The sequence below is a fragment of the Papio anubis genome, chromosome 10, assembly GCF_008728515.1.
Source record: "Papio anubis isolate 15944 chromosome 10, Panubis1.0, whole genome shotgun sequence".
Lineage (NCBI taxonomy): Eukaryota > Metazoa > Chordata > Mammalia > Primates > Cercopithecidae > Papio > Papio anubis.
The window spans coordinates 31283667-31307968 of record NC_044985.1 but is presented as its reverse complement, the minus strand read 5'-3'; the positions used below and the strand labels follow the sequence as shown (position 1 = coordinate 31307968).

The window sequence follows — 24302 nt, the reverse complement described above, 5'->3', positions numbered from 1 at the left end:
TACAATATCAAAGACGTGGAATGAACCCAAATGCCCATCAATGGTAGACTGGATAAAGAAAATGTGGTAGAAGTACATGATGGAATACTATGCAGCCATAAAAAGGAATGAGATCATGTCTTTGCAGGGACATGGATGAAGCTGGAAGCCATCATTCTCAGCAAACTAACACAGGAACAGAAAACTAAACACTGTATGTTCTCACTTATAAGTGCAACTTGAATGATGAGAATACATAGACACAGGGAGGGAAACAACACACACTGGGGCCAGTCGGGGGTTGGGGGAAGAAGCAAGTGAGAGTATTAGGACAAATAGCTAATGCATGCAGGGCTTAAAACCTAGATGATGGGTTGATAGGTGCAGCACACCACCATGGCACATGTATACCTATGTAATAAACATACACATTCTGTACTTGTATCTCGAAACTTACAGTTAAAAAACATGCTTTATCAACCACATACTGGCAATGTCATAAGTGACCTTTAAAAACTGGAAATGGTCGCCTCCAGTCTAGGATTTAGAAAGGTCAATGGGCAATTTAAAATTTAAAAAACTAGTATATTTTTACAACTTGTCTATAGAGACAATCTATTTTTTACTCTACTATGTAAACTTCCACTGGACTCTTTTAGACTCAACAGAATAGTGGTTTTTTTTAGTGATAATAGATCACACAGAATCAAAATAGTTGCGAAAACTTTAACAATGACGAACAATTATATAGCACATTTAATTAATGTCATTTATTCATCACTGTAGCCCATGAGGCAACCACTTTTATACAATGAAGATGATAAAATAGTCAGTGAGTTAACTCCTAGTGATTCTACCACTGGCCATAAATTTGTCTTGGAAATGATGCAGTAAAAGCTCTCTCAGATATTTATTTTAACAGAGGAATTTTAGATAGAGAAAATCCTGGAAGGAGGAAATGGGCAGCTGCAAAATTTAAGGAAGGCACAGAACAAAAAAAGAAAAGGGCCTTTTAAGAAACTTGCATTGTGAAGTGTGAAGGTGCGTGTGCATGTGTCCGTGTGCGTGTTATCAATGGTGGTGGTGTTGGTGGGACGCTATTGGACCACATTGCCACCTGCCTTTAGACCACACTCTAGGGATGAACTCACTGGAGCTTCAGGCCACTCTTCTGGCGGCCAGCCCCCAGACTCTCTTTTCCTCTCCAAATCTTATCAGTGATTGTAACATGTTGTTGTATAGTACAGTTTTTACGAAGTCAAGTTCTCCTTTACATACTCACATCAAGTATTTGATAACAACTGTTCAACTTGAGCACATTTTTCTTATTAAAAATAGTAAGTATTAAGATTATTTTTGCATGAATATGAGATGTTTCATGCTGAAAGAGATTATTACTCCTCAATAAGCATTTTAATTATAAGGTGCTAGCTGAAAGACAAAGCAGACGTTTTGTAAGAAGCTGTTCTTTTTCTATATTTCGTTTAAAAATAATGTTTAATATTTCTGATTAAAATATTAAAAAGTATGAAGAATAAAATGAAATATTACCTCTGATTCCAGCCTCCAGAGATAACTACTATTAATATTTTGGTGTATTTCTTTGTCCAGGTGTGAGTATATGTGTATATTGACCTGCTCTATACTATACGTATAATTTTATATCCCACTTTCTTAATCCACCAATATATGAATTTTTCAGGAATTCAATGCTATTTTAAAACACTATTAATTCATTTTATATTTATTGCTTAAATATATCTCTACCTAGAGATATGCATTTATCTATTGTTTGTTTTATACTATAAATAAAGCTATGATAAAAGTCTTTGAATATAAACTTTAGTCAGCAAAAACTGTGGCTATTTTGGTCTGTTTTTTGAATCTCATAAAAATGCTTCCAGTGCTGTATTTTCTCTTTTTAAAAAAATACTTTTTCTTTTTTTTCTTATTTAAAAAGTATGGAATGCTTCACAAATTTGTATATCAACCTTGCACAGGGGACATGTGAATCTTCTCTGTGTCATTCCAATTTTAGTATATATGCTGTCAAAATGAGCACAAGTGCCTTATTTTCTTCAATTTGCTCTATAGAATACAAATTCACTGGTCAATAGATGTTTCACTATTTAAAAGATTAAATTGTGAAATAAGTTTGTGAAATGTTGAATTCAACAAAGATACAAATTTTTTTCTACAGGACTCCTCAGAGCCTTTAGTATGCAAATATGTGCTCAAAATTATTAAAAGAGAGCTCAGGTATGCAAGGCACCACTTTTCCAAAGATCACAGAGTGATTGTTCAATGGAATTTTGGTTCGGAAAATATTAAATGTGATTCTGTCTTTTGATTCAGAAGAGTTGTATCAGTTATTTTAGTTGGGGGTAACACAAGGCTATGCTGCAATAGCAAAAGCACTGAAATCTCTATAGTTTAATACAACAAAAGTTTATCCCTTGCTCATGTCATAGTATATAATAGAAACTCTTATGTGTTTCTATTCCCAAATAGTGTCCCAGGGGCCCAGCCTGCTTCCAAATTCTAACTCCACCAGCTCTTTTTTTTTTTTCAACCATCTGCATGAGATTGCATGTGGAGAGAGCACACCTGTTCTTCTTTCTCCAATGTTTAATTGGTAAGAATTAGTCATATGCCTAGACCACTTAGATTCAAGGGACTGAAAGATTATGGAGCACATAAACGTTTGATGAACAGTAACAGTCTTTGCTCCTACCTTTTAAAAAAAGAAAAAGTAATAGACATTGGATTTTGTTGAATGCCTATTTGGAAACTGCTGGGATAATAATATTTTAAAGCTTATTAATATTATGATCCTGCTTACTAAATATCCTAATATCAAACTCTTCATAGTCATAAAATAAATCCTTTGCTAAGATGAGAAAGCATTACCTTAGTGTTCTTTTGAATTAGATTTGATGGTATTTAAACCTAGGATTTTGTATCTATATTCATGAACAAGATGGGTTTACAATTTTCTTATCCATTGCTTTTTGTTAGAGATTGTTATCAGGGTTTATTATGGAAAGTTTTACATATATGTATTTTTAAGTAAACTTTTTATTTTGAAATACTTGTACGTTTACGTGCAATGAATCCATGCACTCATTTTTTGGTTTCTCTAATGTTAACATTTTGCAAAACTATACTGCAATATAAAAACCAGTATATTGGCATTGTTACAGTCAAGATAAAGAACATCTCCAGTACCACAAAGATTCCTTGTGTTGCACTTTTATGGCTGTACCCACTTCCCACTTGTCCCCACTTCCCTCTTGCCCCCACTCCCTTCTTAATCCCTCATAACAACGAATCTGTTCTCCATTTCTATAACTTTGTCATTTTAAGAATATTTTATAACTGGTATCATAGAGTATATAAACTTTGGATATTGACTTTTTCTTTTTAAAATTATTTTAAAATACCCATTTTATTTCTGTTTTTTGTGTTGTTACATGGGTGTATTAGTTTGTTTGCACACTGCTATAAAGAACTGCCCAAGACTGGGTAATTTATAAAGGAAAGAGGTTTAATTGACTCACATTTCCACATGGCTGGGGAGGCCTCAGGAAACTTACGATGATGGTAGAAGGCGAAAGGAGAGTAAGGACCTTCTTCACATGGCTGCAGGAGAGAGAAGAGTAAGGAGTGAAGGGGGAAGAGCCCCCACCAGATCTCATAAGAACTCACTATCACAAGAACAGCATGGTGGAAAACCACCCTCATGATCCAATCACCTCCCACCAGGTCTCACCTTAGGCAGGTGGGGATTATGGGCATTACAATTGAAGATGAGATTTGGTGGGGACACAGCCAAATCCTATCAATGGGTGTATTGCATACTGGTGGAGACTGGGTTTCTAGTATACCCATCACCCCAATACTGAACATTGTACCCAATAGATAATTTTTCAACTTTTATCCCCTTTCCACCATCTCCCATTTTGGAGGCCCCAGTGTCTATTATTTTTATCTTTATGTTCATGCATACCCATTGTTTAGCTCCCACTTATAAGTAAGAACATGTGATATTTGATTTTATGTTTCTGAATTAGTTCACTTACGATTATGGCCTCCAGCTCCATCTGTGTTGCAGCAAGGGACATGGTTTCATTCTTTTTAATGTCTGCATATGTCTGTGGTGTAAATGTACCACATTTTCTATGTCCAGGATTGGCTTTTTTACTCAGGATAATTCTCTGGAGATTCCTACAGGTTGTTGTGTTTATCAATAATTTGTTCCTTTTTATTGCTTAATAGCAGTCTATGATAGGTGTGCATCAGTTCGTTTAATTATTATGCACCCAGTGAAAGGACATCTGAGTTGTTTTCAAGTTTTGGCTATTACAAACAAGCTACTATGAACACTTGTATAAAGGTTTTGGATGAACATAAGTTTTCATTTCTCTGTTATAAATGCATGTGGCTGAAATTGCTGGGTTGTATAACAGTTGCATGTTTAGTTTTTTGAAGAAACTGCCAAATTGTTTTGTAGAGTGACTACACTGTTTCATAACTCCACCAGCAGCATATGAGTGATCGAGTATCTCATTATCCTTGACAGTATTTACTGCTATCACTTTCTGTTTCCATGTCAGCCACTCGGATAGGCATGTAATAATGTCTTATTGTTGTTTTAATTTGGATGTCCCCATGGCTAATTATATTGGACCTAATTTCCTATACTTATTTGCTATCTATTTACTTTCTTTGATGAACTATTTGTTCACTCATTTTTGCCTATTTTCTAGTTGTATTGTTTGATTTAGCTTTTTTTACTATTGAGCTTTGATAGTTCTTTATATATTAGAGATACTAGTTCTTTGTCAGATATGTGGTTTACAAATACCTTCTTCCAGTATGTAACTTGTCTTTTCACTCTCTTAATATAATTTTTTCTCAGAGCAAAAGTTTTTAACTTTGATGGCCTAATTTATTAATATTTCCCTTTATAAATATGTTTCATTGTCAAGTCTAAAAACACTTTGCCGAGACCTGGAACCCAAACATTTTCTCATGTAATTTTTTTCCCCAAAATTTTATACTTGTACAATTTACCTTTAAGTCTATGATGCATTTTGAGTTAATCTGTGTAAGGTGTCAGGTTACACAAATTTGTGTAAGTGTAAAGTGTAAAGTTTGTGACAAGATTACTATTATTTTTGCCTATGAATGTCCAATTGTTCTGGCACTTTTTGTTGAAAAAACTCCATTGGCTTTTGCTTCTTTGTCAAAATTCAGTTGGACATATTTGTGTTGATCTCTTTATGGTTTCTCTCTTCTGTTCTTTTGATCTGTGTGTGGATTGCTCCATTAGTATCACACAGTCTTGACTACTGCAGCCAGACAAAAAGTCTTAAAATCAGGTAGACTCATTACTCTTATATTATTTTTCTTTTGCATTTTGTTTTTAACTATTCCACTTCTTTTGCCTTTTCATATTATTTTTTGAATAATCTTGTCTATATCTATATCTATGAAAAATGAGTAGCGAGGCTTTTAATAGGAATTGCATTACACTTGCATATAAATTTGTGGAAAACTAATATTTTTACTATGTAAAGTCTTTTGATCCTTAAACTATATATCTCCAGTTCTTTAGATCATTGATTTCTTCCATCAGCATTGTTTTAAATATTTCATTGACATACATTTAGAAACACATCAGACAGTGTTATAATTTTGCTTCGATTGTCAAACATGATTTGGGAAAATTTAGAAAAGGAAACTACTGCATTTATCCATATTTTTATTTACAAAGTTCTTCCTTCTTGTTGCTTCAAGGATCCTACTTTTATCATTTGTTTTCTGTTAAGAGAATTTTTTTTTAGCCATTCTTTTAGGGTAGGTCTGCTGAAGACAATTCTCTTAGTTTTGCTTCATCTGAGAATGTCTTGAGTTCCCCTTTATTGCTGAAGCATATTTTCTCCGTGTATATTATTCTCGGTAGATAGTTGTTTTCTTTCAGTATTCGAAAAACTGTGCCACTTCCTTCTGGCCTTCATAGTTTTTGGTAAGAAACCCACCGTCTCTGATTTACTATTTTTTAGTATAGGTAAGCTTTTGTCTCTATCTCATTACTTTTAGGGTTTCTTTGTTTATAGAATTTTGACTATGATGTTTTGTAGTATGATTTCATAGTATTTCTTCTGCTTAGGGTTTGCTTAGCTTCTTAATCTTTAGGCTATCTCTCTTGAAAAATTTGGGAAAATTTCAACTATTATTTCTTTGAGGTTGTCAGTTTCTTAGGAAACTGGAATATAGAGGCATAAAGAAAACCCAGGGAACTTATTACCATGTTGTTTCTTGAGTCCTGAAGGTCCTATTCAGTGTGCCTTCTTTTTTCCATTTTTGAGTTCACTAATGTTTGTCTTACATATAATGTCCAGAACTTTTAATTGTACTTAGTGAGAGGAATAAAAAAATGTATTTTTATTCCACATTCTCAGAATCTATATATGTTTTCTAGTTGTATCTCTTGAATATTTATTGCACATAGGATTACCTGTTCCCTAATACTTTGCAAGAGTTTTCTAATGAAATTAGTTGGCTGATTAACAAAAAATAAATCCAAAAGAATTTACTTCTCAAAATGTTAAAGATAATTTATAGTGAAGATTGTATCTGAATTGGGCTTGAAAAACTAAAACTCACAGGATAAAAACAGGTTAAATCCTTTCAGGTGTAAAGAACAGTAGGAGTCATCATACTAAAGAGCATCTTCTAAAAGTTAAGGCAAGACAAGAGTAGATTGAAAATAAGATTTTAAATTCCCAAATCTTAAATGCTTATACACCGTTGGTGGGAATAGAAATTAGTTTAGCCAATGTGGAAAGCAAGTTGGAGATTTCTCAAATAACTTAAAACAGAACTACCATTCAATCTAGCAACCTCATTACTTAGTAAATTACCCAAAGGAAAAAAATTGTTCTACCAAAAAGACACATAAAATTGTATGTTCATCACAGCACTATTCACAATAGCAAATATATGGAATCAATCTAGATGCCCATAAGTAAAGGATTGGATAAAGCAAATATAGAGAGAGTGTGTGTGTGTGTGTGTGTGTGTGTGTGTTTGTGTGTGTTTATATATATATATATGTGTGTGTGTGTGTGTGTGTGTGTGTGTATGTCATGGAATACTATGCCACCACAAAACATGAAATTATGTCCTTTGCAGTAATGTGGATGCACCTGGAGGTCATTATACTAAGCAAATTAACACAGAAATAGAAACCCGAATACTGCCTATTCTCACTTATAAGCAGGAGCCAAACATTGGGTACACATTGATATAAAGATAAGAACAATAAATACTGGGGACTACCAGAATGGAGAGGGAGGGAGAGGAACAAGGGCTGAAAAACTACCTAGTGAGTACTATGCTTACTACCTGGTGACAGGACCAGTCGTATCCAAGCCTCAGTGTTATAGAATATACCCATGTAACAAATCTGCAATCTAAAACAAAAACTTAAATCATCTTTAAAAAACCCAAATAATGTTATAAAAATAAACAAATTAAATCTTTATAATGAGAGAGAATAGAAGGTTTTTTTTGTTGTTGTTTGTTTGTTTGTTTGTTTTCTGGCAGTATAGTAGATGAGCAATCTTCAGATGTTTTGTAGTGGAATAATTTTCTAACATAGCCATATCTAAAATTGAAAAAGAAAGAAGCAAAGATAATTTTTTCCCATTTCCCCCCCATTTTCATCAGGAAGGAAAATATTTTCCAGAAATGCTCCCTCTCAGCAGAGTTTTATTTGTATTCTATTGGTCAAAATAGGGTCAAAGGGCCATGTCCTTAAACCTATCCCTGACAAAGACAATGCAGTGAACATTTTATTTATGGTCTTCCCTTCCCTCCAGTTTTCTTTTTTTCTGATTTCTTTTTATTTAAAAAATTTATTTTAAATTGCATAGAGAAAGGGTCTCACTGTGTTGATCAGGCTGGTCCGTAACTCCTGGGCTCGAGCAATCCTCCAATCTCCGCCTCCCAAAGTGCTGGGATTACAGGTATGAGTAACTGTGCTTAGTCCCCAATTTTCACTGTATGTTCTTCTATAGAAAAATATGTAATTCTTTAATTATAAAAATATTATATTTTTATAGACTAGTTGGTAAATATAAAAGAACATGTGAAAAAATAAAAATCAGCTATAATGCCATAACTAACAGATATTACAGATAATTTTTAGCTAACTTCAAATTGGATTTTATTTATTTGCCTTTAATGTGATATGTTTTCAATACTTTTGTAGGCAAATGCATATTTCACTGATCTCAGTCCTCACCACTGGTCATTTTACAGTACATTGTTTTCATTTTTGAGCTCTTAATTTGATTAATATTTTGAGTGGCTGAAATACACACCCATATACACACATACTCTTAAAGAATGGCATATAGGTAATATATTTTCCAAGCTCTTGAACGTTTAAGAATATTTGTGTTTCATTCATTAATATGTTCATTCCTATAACAATTATTTATTGAACATCCTCTATGTACCTGGCACAATGTAAAATATTAGACTTATAAGGGTTAATAGGACAGATATGGCCCATGCCCTCTTGGAGCTTATAATTTACTAGGTAGCAGATATTTAAAACATAAAGGATATGAAGACAAAAAGGAGAGAAAAGGGTGATTATATGGGTATGTAATTCAGAAGGAACAACATAACAACCTAGTTTGAGGATCAGAGAACGTTTTCACTTTAAAAAATTGCATTAGACTGAGACCTGAAATTTTAGCAGAAATGCAGAGTAGGAGGAAGAATATTCTGAGTAACAGAAACTCCATGAATGACGCATTGAGGTAGGAGCAGATGGCAAATTTGAGAGGCTGAAAGAGGACCAGTATACTTAAAACACTGAAAGTGAAGAGGAGTGGGACATATAAATCCTATAAAGAGTGGGTAAAAACTCAATTGTGGATGGTGGATGGCCATGTGAATCACTGTTGGGATTTGGTACATTGTTATAAGGGCAATGAAAATCCTTGAGAAGTTTTAATATGGAGATATGATTAATTATGCATTTCAAATAGATTACTCTAGATATTAAATTTACTTTCAAAATTCTGTATACATCTTCCTTGTCTTCTGCAATTTAATGTACAAAGTAGAAGTCTGAGGCTAACTTTAATTTTGTTCCTTTAAGTGTAGAATACATTTTTTCTAAATGTTTATAAGAAATTTATTTATTCTTGAAAAACACTGTCCAAGGATTCTTCTAGATATAGATTTTTTTTACTTATTTTTTTTCTGGAACATATTGAATTATTTATATGCATGTATTTAGGACATTTTTAAAAGCTTGGAATGTTTTCTTTAGTTATATCTTTACTTATTGCTCCAATTCTTTTTTTTTCTGTTTTTTCCCCTTGGGATCCTCTGTAAATTTTGAGACTAAATTTCTACTTTTTTCCCTATGCCTACCTTCATTTTCATTTGACACGTACAAAATCTCTGACAAACACACAGATACTCATGGACATGCACATACATTTATATACATATTGATATAGAAACACACATGTAGACACTTAGCAATTTTCATGAAAATTTAGGAGAGGTTCTGTCACGTATGTTAGCCATTTTAGTCTGAAATTGCCATTCTCATTTTGGAAACTTACACCTGAAATCTACAGTGAAGATATAATCCATGCAGGAAAGGGGAAGATGGTACATAGAGAGGTTTGGAACTTTTTTAGTGGCATTGGGAATATTCCAAAAACTATCCTAGGTGAGTAAAGAAACAGAGTGTGACTTTGTTATCTGCTGAATTAAGGTCTTATCCTATTCAAAAGACAGAATTGCCTTCATGAAATGATAGAGACCATTAATTAGTCTCTCTTTAGGAATTCACCAACCATTCTAGTTCTGTAGCATTCTACTGTATTAAAAACCAACATCAGACGAAACAAAATACAAACATAACTTCTAGAAGAACAATTTTTATAAATCTTTTTGGGAACTCATTTTGGCAGACAGAAAGCTCTTCTAAAGTCTCGCCCAACCTGAACAGACTTTTTTAGAAACCTATTTCCCTTTCTTCTCTCCAGGAAACAGAGAGAATAGTCTTTTCGGAAAATGTCCAAATTTCTTGATATATTGAGGACATAAGCTTCCTTAATTGATTTTCAGTCTCGTGCACCAGGTGTATATCCGCATTAAAAATTTTCTGCCTTAGCAGGACTTCTAAGTCTAGTCTCCTTCCATAGGCTCCTTTTTTTGGTGAAATATCATATAAATGCCCTTTAATATGAAGGAATTATTAATATCTATAAAATTTTGCTTTTAAGTCATGTATGATTTTTTTCTTGCATGTTTTTTTTTTTTTTTGAGACGGAGTCTCGCTCCGTCGCCCAGGCTGGAGTGCAGTGGCCGGATCTCCAGCAGCACGGCTCCGCCTCCCGGAGTTCACGCCGATTTCTCCTGCCTCAGCCTCCCGAGTAGCTGGGACTACGGAGGCCGCCACCTCGCCCGGCTAGTTTTGTGTATTTTTGAAGCCAGAGACGGGGGTTGCACCGTGTCAGCCAGGATGGTCTCGATCTCCTGACCTCGGTCCGCCCAATCTCGGCCTCCCAAAGTGCGGGATTACAGGCTTGAGCCACAGCCTTGGCCGCTGCCAAACTAAGTATAACATGCAAGGAAAAAGGCCAGGCGCACGGTCGCTCCAAGCCTGAAATCCCAGCACTTTGGGAGGCCGAGGCAGGCGGATCGAGGTCAGGAGGTCCCGAGACCATCCCACAACTGTTGCCACAATCTCTTCCATCTCAATAAAATAAAAAAAAAAAAAAAGTGCTTGGTGTGTTGGCGGGTGCCTGCTCAGTCCCAGCTACTCGGGAGGCTGAGGCAAGAGAATGGCGTGAACCCGGAGGCGGGAGCTTACTGATGAAGCTGAATATCAGCCAGCTGGGCAGGCTGGAAGCGAGCTCCCGTTCAAAAGAAGAATATAGTGTCCATGTGGAGAACATGAACTGTAGAGATTAGAAGCGTGGGCTGGGATCATTGCTTACTAGCTGGGTGAGCTTGGACAAGTGACAGGGTTTCTGTGCTTCAGGTTTTCCATCTGAAAAAAAAGAATCTCTTCATTTAAAGAGCTAATGTATTCAAGAACATGAAAGAGTACCTGAAACATACTGCTTTATATATGTACTTTAGTTATTGTTATTTTTAAGGTAATTGGCAATACAAATCTGTCCTTTTAAGTTGACTTGACAATGCCTCCTGAAGAAAAGAATTAAGTTCTTGATAAACATCAAGACTCAATAATAAAATTTAAAAATTCCTAAGTTATAAAGATTATTATTAAAAGAGACCAACTACTTTATTACTTTAAAATATTGATTAGCTTTTTTGAACTTATTTTATGTCTAAATACTCTTTATAAATCTTATATTCAGTAGAAATATGTCTTGAGTGGTCATCATCAAGAAAGATGACAACTTCTTGTAGAAATTTAACCCTTGGTACCCTTGGAAATTAAGCTTTAATTAGTTACATTTCCAGGGATATTTGGGTCTCATTTGTTTGTTTGTATTGTTTTGTTTTTCCAGTAAATGGCTTCTTAAGCTGTATTATCCCCTCCAGTGTCCGTTGATTCAGAGAAATACCAACAATTACAATTTATTGCTCTGATTTTGAACTGAATCTTGTGGCTGTTTTTATTGTAATTCAAGGCACTGTTTAATCCCTTTGCTTAGAAGCCATTGGAGTGAAAATGTTCATATTGCCGATTTACTTTGTGACAATGATGTATGGGAAGATTATTCTGCAAGAACCAGAAAATATGATACTTGTTGGAAGAAATTCAATGTCGCAACCAGTTGAAATAAAGAACACCCAATCCCACGTGCTAACAAAGTGGGGATTCCTTTCCAAATCTTTGTACTATGCAAAGGATACTTTTCTGGTGTGCCGAGAAGTTATCTCTGGGACTGTCACACTTGGAATTCCAGCAGATTACCCTATCATCAAGTCATCAGTATGCTGCTATTTGAATAAACACAGCTGTTGTTTTCCAAGAAATATGGCTAGGAGCAGCAAGGAAAAAAAGGGCAATTAGTGTTATTGAAATGAAGGGGTACTCAGGATGGCATATATATATTTATGAGCATTTTCGTTTCCGAATAGCCTATTTACCATGCTGTGACTTAACAGTGGGGGAGTAATGATCCCCTCTCCAAATCCTTGGTACTTTACTGCATTTTGCTATTTGCCTAATATTAATTACAAATAATTTTCATAATTAAAATAAATATATATATTTTAATTTCACATGACCTTGTGCTATCTTCTATCCACAAATCCTTGAAGTTTTGATGGCAGCATGTTCCAAAGACCTATATATAAGGATATATGAATAGGATAACCTATTTTAAAATTTATGCTAATGATTTCAATATGTGGAGCAAAGATGTTATTGTCCTGGATCTGGGAATAAGGCTTGTTTTTAGAGGGTCAGGGGGAACCTTCAGCATGGTGTAATGCGGAGTGGTGGACCAGAAAGATGAGACTATTAACCAACAGTGTGGGCCCAGGCAAGGGATTCCGTCCCCTGGATCTCAGCTTCTTTATCTGTAAACTGTTGAGATTGGATGGTATGACCTTTCAGGTCTCTTCAAATTCCATGATGCTTTGAACTTAGGCCTTTATTACTCTGGTCTGACACTCAATGCTGAACAACACATTTGTTACAGAGACCCATTGGAACTGGTGGTTGTCATCTTTATAAATAAACAAACATTCTGACTCTTTTTGTGCTTTCAGTATAAATGAAGACAAATAATGGGATGAGTTGTTAAGATCTTAGTGCTTTATTCACCTAAAGTAGTTTGTTTTGAATTTGTATATATATATATATATATGTCTGTGTGTTTGTATTTTTTTTTTTTTGAGATGGAGTCTCTGTCGCCCAGGCTGGAGTGCAGTGGCGCGATCTCAGCTCACTGCAAGCTCCTCCTCCCGGGTTCATACCATTCTCCTGCCTCAGCCTCCCTAGTAGCTGGGACTACAGGCGCCCACCACCACACCCGGCTAATTTTTTGCATTTTTAGTAGAGACGGGGTTTCACCGTGTTAGGCAGGATGGTCTCGATCTCCTGACCTCATGATCCACCCGCTTCAGCCTCCCTTGAATTTGTATATTCTTAAATCTTTAGTCTACGGTTAAGAACTCTGGTTCAGGGGTATTGGTTTGGCAAGTGTAAGGGGGATTGGGGAGAAGATTGGAGAAGTATGTTAAGGTTCTGTTATTTCTGGGGTAAAAAATAAGAAGATGCCAGGAAAAAGAAACTGAAGTTCGAGGCAATGACTTTTGTTTAGAAGGTCAATGCTGTGGTGCATTTTAAAACCATCTCATTTAAAAAGTACAGAGAGTACACCAGCACCCACTAGCTTGGTGGCTGTGGTTGCATTAGCATCTTGTCCAACAGCCACGATAACCAAGCTATGTATCTTCCTTTTATTTTCTCTCAAGAGGGAGTTGATCTCCAATTTGCAAGTAAGTCTTCGAAATTTAGTTCAGTTAAGCTCAAGGATTTTAAAGACATCTCATACACAAAATGACACACATCAGGGGTGTGGGTATGTTGTTTTCCAGTGTTTCTAAGTAGGTGTGAAGGAAAACCTCATTTAAACTCTATTGAGAAATCAACAAAAGCCTTAAAACAAGAATAATGAAGCAGCATGAGTAATGTTCAGGGTCTATACTGAGACAAGGATGATGAGGGCATTGGTTCTTCAGTCAGAACAGCAACTGTCTATGCAATGTCTGAGGTCTGACTGTGCGACCTTGGGCCCAGCCACGAAATACCGTCACCCAAACCCAACTCCCCCCTCATTAACAGTAACAACACACAGCAGTTTAGTGCTTTATGGTTTCAGAGCTCTTTTGCATGTATTATCTCATCTCTGGTCCATTTTTAGGATGGTGTTAGCCTTACCTCATGCCCCAGCATTTCATCATGTCTTTGGAGACATTGCAGCTTAGCTGATAGGTCTGATTTTTCTCCTTATGCTTTGGGCAACCTCTGGAAGGGGTAAAGGTGATGTTTTGGCTAGTAGTTTAAACAAATAACAAAGTTGGACTGAAATGGAAAGTTTCTAGTGAGATCAAAGAATACGACATAAGGGATAAAATTAAGCACGGTTTATGCAGTGGTGGCTTCTCTCATTAGGGCTGTCAGACAAACTGTTCCCACTCATTTTCTCACTTGGCCCTCATGGGAACCCCCTGGAAGTAGGAGCATTTATTATTATTCCTAGTGTACAGATGAGGAAACAAACACTTGGCCATTTACATAGTTTATAGAAGTCACAGGGCCAATGACAGAGCCTAGTTCTTTTGCCTCTTAGGCCAATGCTCTTTCTTCCATACCCCAGTGCCTCTCTAGGTATAAGATCACTTCTCAAGTTTGGACATTTTCTTGTATACATCACTTTCCTCCCCCGAATTAACAGAGAGGTAATAAATTTCAGAGGAGAGCTGGGACTAAAGATGCAGTCTTCACTCTGGGGGGGGGGGGGGGGCGGGGGGCCCTCCTCTCAGGGTGTCATTGTTACTTTTGTCTGTTTTCATTTTTGTTTTTTCTTTCATTCTTAGAAAGGTAGGTCCTGTGTGCCAGGTAGGGCATGGCAACAGGAGTCTAGAATTTAGGAGAATGGAGAGGCTACAGTTGGACCCAGTTAGTGTTTTCAAGATCGTGTCTTGACCACTGTCTGAAGTTAGTGGAATTGGATCTGGACAGAATATCAAAATCCCAGCCAAGAGGGTCAGGTATTACTCAAAAAATCTGTGCATTTGCCTAGGACTAGAAAACTTTTTCCATTCCTCACTGGCAGGTCAACTGATCTTCTTGATATACTTTAATCCAGTCTCAGGAATAAGCATCAGTGACTCTGGCTAAAAGCTCTAGGTAAGCAATAGATAAACTTTTGGCAGTAATGTCATTATTGGTATTTGAGTCAGTTGTTAGTGGCATTTATTATCCCCAGCCCCAAATCCTTCATTTAGCTTTTATGTGGTTTTTTTTTTAGTTTTACTTCCCTGGATTCTTTTCTTCTCTTCAATTGTCGTAAATCAGTAACAGTTGAACTACACTGTCAAAATACAGTATTTTTTTTTTAAATGAATGAAGCTCTTTGTTAAGGAATGGTTCTTTCTCTAATGCAAATAATTACTTTCTAATTGTTCTGTAAGATTATACTTTACTGCATATATTTTTAAAGCAGGCAGCGCCTGCAAAGTAATCATCTTATTTACCATTTTTAAAATTAAGTAGCAAGTCTATGGGACAATTCCAACTAAATAAAAAAAAATTCAATAATGGAAATAGAGTAAGGACAAGGGGGAACATATATTACACAAAGCAAAACTATTTTGAAACACAGCATCTTATGTGGCCTTCCTTAGATTTTAGTGGCTTTTTGAAAAGATGGCTCCACACCTTGATTTACTACTCATCCCAAAGTCTAAATCCAAGGTTGTTCTTGGAACATTGCCTCTTCAAAGCATTCTTATTAGGAGCTGAGAGAACCCAAAGAGAGTGGTGAACATTTAAAGCATAGAGCATATAATGTAGCTGCACTAATATGAAACAATTGTTCTGTATTAGACTCCAGAGATTGAATTATACAATTCATATCTAAGTGAAAGATGAGCGCCATATTAAGCATATTTCCCCATCTCTGAAAGCAGGCAGAAAACTTACAAATGCATCTCAACAATCTTCTCCAAAGAGCATTCTTACTGGTCTGAAGCTATGGAGCACTCTGTTCTCTCTTGAATGTACTTTATTATCAATTCTTAAGCAGTTGAAAGGAGGTCTTGAATCTGAACCTATCCCACAATGCCCTTTATGTAGTGTGACTCTCAGAGGCCCCTACTGCCCACACTTTGGCAAAGACTCATTTAACTTGATAGGCTTATGTATTCTACTCTTCGTTTCAACAGGAGTGGCTGGAGCAGGGTAGAGGTAGAAGATGATTCCATGTAATGGATCCAATTACAAAGACTTTTGGAGGAGTGCTGAGAAGAGGTTATATTTGGTGGGAGGAATAATCCTTTAGAATATGGTATGGCCCAATATCGGTCCTGGAAATAATCCTATCTATAGGAGACAGTTCTACTTCATTTAGAATTTAAAGGATGGAATATTCATAAAAAATTTTACATTGAAAATTTAATCCCAGCCTGGGGCTTGAGGAGCTAATTTCATCCCAGGTCTCTTTGCTGTACCATTACTGCTTTCTCCCACTTTATCAGGAAAATTTTGTAATACCTTTGTGCAATTAAGAGATACTGAGCTTTGTGCAATTAAGAGATACTGAGTGGCAATTATTGGCTCATTCTACATACCAACTTAATGGCCAGAGATTCTTTGGTTTTTATATCTAGCAAGTTTTACATGAGGCCACAGAATCAACTCTTAATTCATTCAGTAGTAATAGTTCAGTACTATCTTGGTGGTGTATATTATTTGTAGAGATCACAATTTTATGACTTGGGACTTGATCAGGGCTTAGAAAAGTTGATGGGGTTTCTGAGTGAGTAGTCAATAGTCCCAAGAATTGACAGACACATGGGGAAAGGAACAGAAGTTGTGGCAGACAATCATAGAAATGAAGAAAAGACAGAAAGAACAGGGAACGAGAAAGAAGTGAATGGTGGGAGTGGTGGATGTCCCTAAATCATCTCGTACTGCTGTGCTGGAGCCAGTTTTGAAAGGCTCACCGAAGCTGATTATAGTTTTCTTTTGAACTCTGTTCTGTGATTTTGTTTTGGTAACTTCAAATTGGCACAGTGGAAGCATTTACACCATAGATATTGGTGAATACTACAAATCAGGGCTTTTTTTTTTTTTTTTTTTTTTTTCTCCCTCCAGGGAGCTAGTTGTTCAATATTTACCAGCATACTATGACCTTAGATATTTCTTTGTGATACAAGAAGCCTAAATTATCAAATGTGTCATAGCAGGAGAGAGTTTGGGAGACACTGGATTAGTTGGGCAGGGGCCAGTTCCACGAATAGAAATGACAAACTGGAGTTTCTATTCCCAAAGTTGACTGAAATGAGAAGCAGGTCAAGGTATGGAGAGAAGAGGTCAAACTAGTTGAGAAAGATGTATTGTAGGCATTTTGCAGAAAGCAGGAGCAGTCCTATTTAGCACTCATAACAGATGAATAAATGGTGGTTGGGAGAGGTTAAATCTGTATATCACACAAGTTAGAACCAATTATAATTTATTTTACCCAAAGTCCTAATTTCTAACCCCCACACTATAGGGTTCCTCTGTAGACCTCTGCATTCAATGAGGCAGGTGGTGCTCCCCACAACTTTTGGGCTTAGCATCGACATTGTAATCTAGATTGAGCTTTCTAGTGATACCCTATACACAGCTCTGCGTGGCAGCCCTGCCTGCGGGTCACCTCTCTCTGACTCTATACACATGAAGAACATCCTCAGCCAAAACATCCCTGCTCCACTCCAGAGCAAACATCAGTTTCCCCTCCTCTTCTAAGTTTATAACTTTTTCTTTATTTCTACTGCCTTCTCATTCATTCATTTATTCATTCAATAAACATTTGTTAAAAGCCTGTGTGCATTGTGAAAGAAAGAGGGAATTCAACCTAGGAAGGCCTACTGGAGGGAACACATGTGTGTGTCTAATTTGGAAGCTGCAGAAGAAGAAGGAGTAAAGATGTGGGTTTGAGGACCACAGATGGGGGGCTAGACTTTCTAGGTCATCATGGAGACTCCATCTGTTTTGACTATTTCTCTTCAATATGAGCAAAAGCCTTAGCCTGGCAACTTACTCTTTTCTTCTAATTTTCTTTCATCTTTTGTCTCTGGCCGTTATCCAGGACCAGGTGGATCTCACTGACTTAGATATTCTCCCTTTGGAGATCCTGGTGCCTTCTGTGCCCCTACCCCCAAAGTGAAATCACTTTAGATACAATAATTCTATATGATATTTTTGCTTATCTGAAAAGCATAATTTAATTCTATTTATTGAAGTGGACTGATTCGTATAAAGTGTACATAGTAAATCATTTTGAGTTATTGATTTGGTAAAAAGGCCTATGGTTTGAAACAATTTTACATTTTGATCATGCGACATTATCCACTGAATCTCTTCTGATTTACATTTATTTATTTTTAGTTGTACGTTTATTAATGATAAACGGAGTTCAACTATAAATGACTATAGAATTTCATGAGATATTTTAAGGAGGTGTTAGAGTTAGGAATGTGTGGGTGGGGAGCCATATATGAATAAAGATAGTTTCAGTCAGATGTGAGAATCACACTTTGAGAAAGTGTGGTCTCTGGACCAGAAACATCAGTATTACCCAGGAATTTGTTTCAAATGCACATTTTTGAGCCCCACCCCAGGCCTGAATCAGAAATTCTGCAAGTGGGGCCCAGTAATTTGCATTTTGACAAGCTCTGCATGCAATTCTGATGTTAGCTAAATATGAGAATCACTGATTAAAGTAATACTAACAAAGTTAGCAACAATCAAAGAAAATTTTAAATGAAGTAGTACAGTTATGTCATTAACTCACTTTGGTCGGACCAATACTTGTTTGGATCCTTAGGCAGATTTTCTACTTACTGTATTCTTAAAAACCAAAAGTGTTTCAGCATTTTCACTTCTTTTGCAAATAATCATTAGACAGACTTGTAAAAAGATTGATTGTACACTTTCATTTCCTCAAGCGGTCATTTATTCTTTCAGATAATACTCATTCTCCAGGCAGCAGACAAAAGACTTGAAGACATACACAGCTGAAGGAAATGAAAAGGCGACAAGGCTAAGAGAACAAAGATGAGCATTGTCACGGTCTGGAGGGTGGTGGTGGAGGAAGCCTTCTCTACGCTGGTGCCTCTATTGGAACTTTCAGGAAATGAACATGTGTGTTTTGTGTTTTTCCCTTTACACCTCAAGAAACTTGGAACAATGATTTTCTTTTATGGAGAAGCTTACATTTAAGCAGATAAAAATTAGCCCCGAGAATACAAATACAGAATCAAAGTCCACAAATTTAATTATTGCTTCCCCTGGTTAGCTGATCTTCAATTCTGATATCTTCCTCTCTGGTGTAGGGGAGTAAGGGTTATACCCATTTTTAAATTCTTTGTTGTATTATGACTACTAATACACAGGGAAAGTTTCTATGCATTCATTTATTCAATAGATATTTATTAGGACTCACTGTTTATGGAACTGCCCAAGATATTGTGGGAGATACAAGGGAGAGGACAACATCAACCCTGTTCGCAGAGTGTTTGAAGTCTACCAGGACTTCAAATGTGTCCATTGTACACGTAAGCATAATAAAAGCTAAAAGTAGGTGTGCCATACAATGGATCAAAATCAAAGGCTGTAAGAACAGGAAAGGCATTCTTTCTAGCTTTGGTCAGATTTGGTCCACAATCAAATCACATTCTTACTAAGTTCATATTCTCTTACTGACAAACTGAACTGCTGCAAAAAATAATCCTCCCTCATGGGAGATCTTACAGTCAGACCCTAATTGCCCTAGCTCAGTTTAGAATGTAGCTTTGAAAAGAATGACAAAAGACCTTGAAGAGGCGAGCAACAGATTTTGAAATATCTGGTCTATAAGGGTAAGAGACTGTATGATGCCAAAGCCTGGGGGTACCCAGCTGGGGTCAATCGATATTAATTGCTAACACCTAGAGGTAATTAGCAGTAATTACCCAAAGGAGTGATGGGATGGCCAGACTGACTTAAAGGCAGCAATTCCAGGAGCTCCTAGCATGTTGGGAACCTAACAGTTTCTAGGTAACCATAAATAAATTAGGTTTCCCCAGCAATTTATGTAGAGAGTTTTAAAATTGCATTACAAAGGACCCCTGGGGCAAGCTTTTATAAATATATTATTAAAACTTGTAACCCTTCCAACCCAGAGGTGAAGTTTATTTTCTCACACTTTGAGTCTGAGAACTTGCTTTAACCAATAGAATATCGGGAAAGAGAAATTGTGCAACTTCTTTTGCTAGTAAGTCTTACAAGACCTGCAGCTTCCACCTTCACCTTCTAGAAACATTGCCCTGAGATCTTGTGAGGCAGCTGGTCTAGCCTCCTGCAGGAGCAGTTTTGTGGAGAAGATTCAGGCATCCCTGCCAACAGCACCAACTCCAGATATATGAGTGAGTGCATCTTAGAGTCTCTGGCTAATAGTGTACTAAAGTGTTAGACACTCAGAGTAGATAATTTTACCACCACCTTTTTCCCTATGGCAAAATTATATTCAACTATAATAAAAATTATAATTTTATTTCTTAGTTTTAAAGCAAACAATTGGCAAGATAACGAATGTCAATTTCAAAGATATTCATATTGAGCAAAATATTTCATAGATGAAATAAAAATTATATTCAACAAAAAAATACTTCAGTTTTCACCTTGCCTCAGTTTGAAATTTTTTTTTGCACAGAAATTCCCAAGAGTAAGAATGATTGTAAAGACAAGGAAACACAACTTGAGTTCCTTCTATTCTGTGATTTTATCATTGCTAATTTCAAATCTACTGATTAAACACAAGAATATGTAGTACCATGGAAATAGGGATGTAAACTGCGCACAACGAAAGCTTGCACAAGTCCTAGTCGCTATGAAACAAGCCACTGGGGGGGCTGGGGGTTGGGGGGCGACTGTGTAACTGAGTTCTCCAAATTAACTTCTATGTAGAACACAATGTTTATTAAAAGATAAGGAATAAAACGGGCTAATTTGAAGCTTCTGTAAATGTTATTAAAACTCAAGAGCTCCAGTATTTGTTCAGAAATTAGGCCAACACCCTTCCTCAGCCGCCTGCTCCTCGGCCTCATCGCTCGGCCTCTGCCTGGCCTATCGCCTGCCGCTGGCTTCCGACGGGCTGGACCTGAGCCAGGCGGCGGCGTGCACCAATGACTACAAGATCATCCGCACCAACGAGAAGGAGCAGCTGCAAGGCCTCAACGACCGCTTCGCCGTGTTCATCAAGAAGGTGCATCACCTGGAGACGCAAAACCGCGCGCTGAAGGCAGAGGTTGCCGCGCTGCGACAGCGCCACGCCCAGCCGTCGTGCGTCGGCGAGCTCTTCCAGCGCGAGCTGCGCGAGCTGCGCGACCTGCGCGCGCAGCTGGAGGAGGACAGCTCGGCGCGTGCGCAGGCCGTGCTGGAGCGCGACGGGCTGGCCGAAGAGGTGCAGCTGCTGCGGACGCTAAGGCGCCGAGGGTGCTCTGAAGGCGCAGTAGCGCGACATGGACGGCGCCACGCTGGCCCGCCTGGACCTGGAAAAGAAGCTGGAGTCGCTGCTGGACGAGCTGGCCTTCGTGCGCCAGGTGCACGACGAGGAGGTAGCTGAGCTGCTGGCCACGCTTCAGGCGTCGTCGCAGGCCGCGGCCGAGGTGGATGTTGCTGTGGCTAAACCAGATCTGACCTCGGAGCTGAGGGAGATCCGCGCCCAGTATGAGTCCCTGGCCGCTAAGAACCTGCGGTCCGCGGAAGAATGGTACAAGTCCAAGTTCGCCAACCTGAACGCGCAGGCGGCGCACAGCACAGAGGCCATCCGGACGAGCGGCGAGGAGATCCATGAATACCGGCGCCAGCTGCAGGCGCGCACCAGCGAGATCGAGGGCCTGCGCGGGGCCAACGAGTCCTTGGGGAGGCAGATCCTGGAGCTGGAGGAGCGGCACAGTGCCGGGGTGGCTGGCTACCAGGGTAGCATTGGGCAGCTGGAGAATGATCTGAGGAACACCAAGAGTGAGATGGCACTCCACATTCGGGAATACCAGGACTTGCTCAATGTCAAAATGGCTCTTGACATTGAGATAGCAGCTTACAGGAAACTGCTGGAAGGTGAGGAGACACGTTTTAGCACCAGTGGGTTAGGCATTTCGGGGCTGAATCCACTTCCCAATCCAAGTTATCCGCTCCCACCTAGAATCCTCAGTTCTACAACCTCCAAGTCTCATCCACTGGGCTATCACTTAAGAAAGAGGAGGGGGAGGCATCTAAGGTAGCTTCTAAGAAAACTTCCCAGATAGAGGAAAGTTTTGAAGAAATATTAGAGGAGACAGTGATATCTACTAAGAAAACCGAGAAATCAAATATAGAAGAAACCACCCTTTCAAGCCAAAAAATATAGTTCCATTGCTTTGAAAAAGTTAATGCTTAAGAGGGAATGATATGCATTTGACTTGTTGAACAGCCTATTCCTGAACCATAACACCTGCCACCACTATAAAATATCTTCAAGGCTTCAGTCTCGTATTTAGTATTGAATACTTACCTTCTGTAATAAGAAAACCACCCCTTAGATTGAAGTAAACTGCAGTCCTGAAGCAATCACAGATGAATTATCTAAGAATACAGCTTTTTGACCTTCAGCTCACGCTTCACAGTGATCGATGATTCAGGTGCAGAGGAAGTGCAAACTACGGTGCTAAATCTGTGATCATCGTCATTTGCTGTGAACTGAAATTAAAACTATTCACGCTACCCAGCCATTACCCAGCTAAATAATCTTACTCTAGATACCTAAAACGTAAGATCACTGCCAAAGATAAACTAATGGTCCACACCCAATTCCACTCTGATAGAACTTTCACAAATAATAGGTGTTTGTTTAATGGACACCTTCCACCTCCCTCAATTCCACATATACTTTTCTTCTATGTAGGAAAAAAATAGTCTAGTGTAGTATTCTTCCCATGTAAACACATTTTGGTTCTTCTCAAAAGAACTTACCCCATTTGCTCTCTTTGCTCAGTGGGTAAAATTAGATGCATGTTGACCATGTCTATGATTCGTGTAATTGCTTATCCCTGCCCATTTTATATTCTTTCAATTCTGTAGGTTAAAAAAAAATGGCAGTGATGAATTTTAAGGGTTTCTCCCAACATATAAAATAATGAAAAGAATCCCTATACTTTAGGCTTTCAGCTTACACAAATCCATTTAATTAGGATAAAAAAAAAACCCTTAAGGATGTAGCTTTTCACCTTTACTTTAGAAGCACAGTAAATAGTTATTCCAAACTGTGATGAAGCTGACCTTAGATTTAGTAGTATAAGCTAGAGGAAGTGAGTGTTTCTATGAGTGGAAAAAGCCAAGGTGTCATTTACGTGTCAGTTCATTTGTGGTGATATAGAATTAGCTTTTTCATCCCCTTACCGTTAGAATCCATGTATTCCCCTTCCCACTAGTCTAGGTCCTAAAAATGCCTCGCTTTTACTCTCCTATGCCTTTTACGAGTGCTCAGTGTAGGATATTTTGTCACTAGAACACAATGCTGCTGCCCCAAAGTAAAAAAAAAAACAACAAAAAAAACACAACCACTTCTGGTCAATCAACACCACCAGCAAATATGAGAAAGAAATCTTTTTCTTTTCTAAAAGACTTCCCCAACACTTACCCCATGGTTGCACAGATGGTGGGGTCCTGCCGGAGAGGAACAGACACCCAGACCAGAGAAGGGGTGTGCATGCGCCTACTCGCTTGCTAGAAGTAGATTCTGGACAGTCAGCTCTTCATCTGCCCAACTGTGTAGCATCTGCATTGCCCAGTCTCTCATGTGTGCCAAGGCTGATGCAGGATTTGTTCTCTGTCCAGCAGTCACTTCTGCCAGAGCTAAAGAGTTGCCCCATCTCTGTTCTATGTCTCCTTTAAGAGCTCTGGTGATAAGGACATGATGCTTTTACTGAACTTTCTTATCCTAGCACGTGCTTCAATAGTTCAAGGAACTTGAAAGACACTTTTCTCTTCTTCCTTACTTTTATCCCATCCCTGTCTTTACTCCTCACACTTATTGTAAGACATTAGTAAAATAAAAAATTAAAAGTCACACGAATCCCACCAAAAAAAAAGAAATGAGGCCAACACGTGTTTTTTTTTTTTCCCCCCCCCAGGGAGGAGTAGTTTACCACTGATGCTGTTTGGAATTGCTGGCACATGGTGATAATCAAAGGTAGGCTGATTTCTTGTCATTTAAATTGTTGCTTCAAAATTTACAGATGTTGTACCCTATTTTTGCCTGTGACTTATGTGGACTGCTCCTGCTGACCCATGCTGGACATGCCTCTGCTTTTGTTACCAGAGGAAGGTATCTGCATGGGTCTGCAGCAACTTCAATTCTTGCCTCCTCAGAAAAAAGAATTTGACTGAGGGGCATAAGGCAGAAGGAGAGACCGGGGCAAGTTTTGGAGCAGGAGTGAAAGTTTATTAAAAAGCTTCAGAGCAGTAATGAAAAGAAGAAAAGTACACTTGGAAGAGGGCCGAG

General features: G+C 37.9%; 1 non-coding gene and 1 pseudogene across 1 annotated transcript; one reads left to right on the top strand and one right to left on the bottom strand.

The window, feature by feature from the left end:
• Positions 1 to 1120: 1120 nt before the first annotated feature.
• LOC101010769 lies at positions 1121 to 23592 on the top strand (annotated as a pseudogene).
• Positions 1935 to 2041, bottom strand: LOC116269374. Its single transcript, XR_004176835.1, has one exon. It is a non-coding gene; the product is annotated as a U6 spliceosomal RNA (small nuclear RNA).
• Positions 23593 to 24302: the final 710 nt, after the last annotated feature.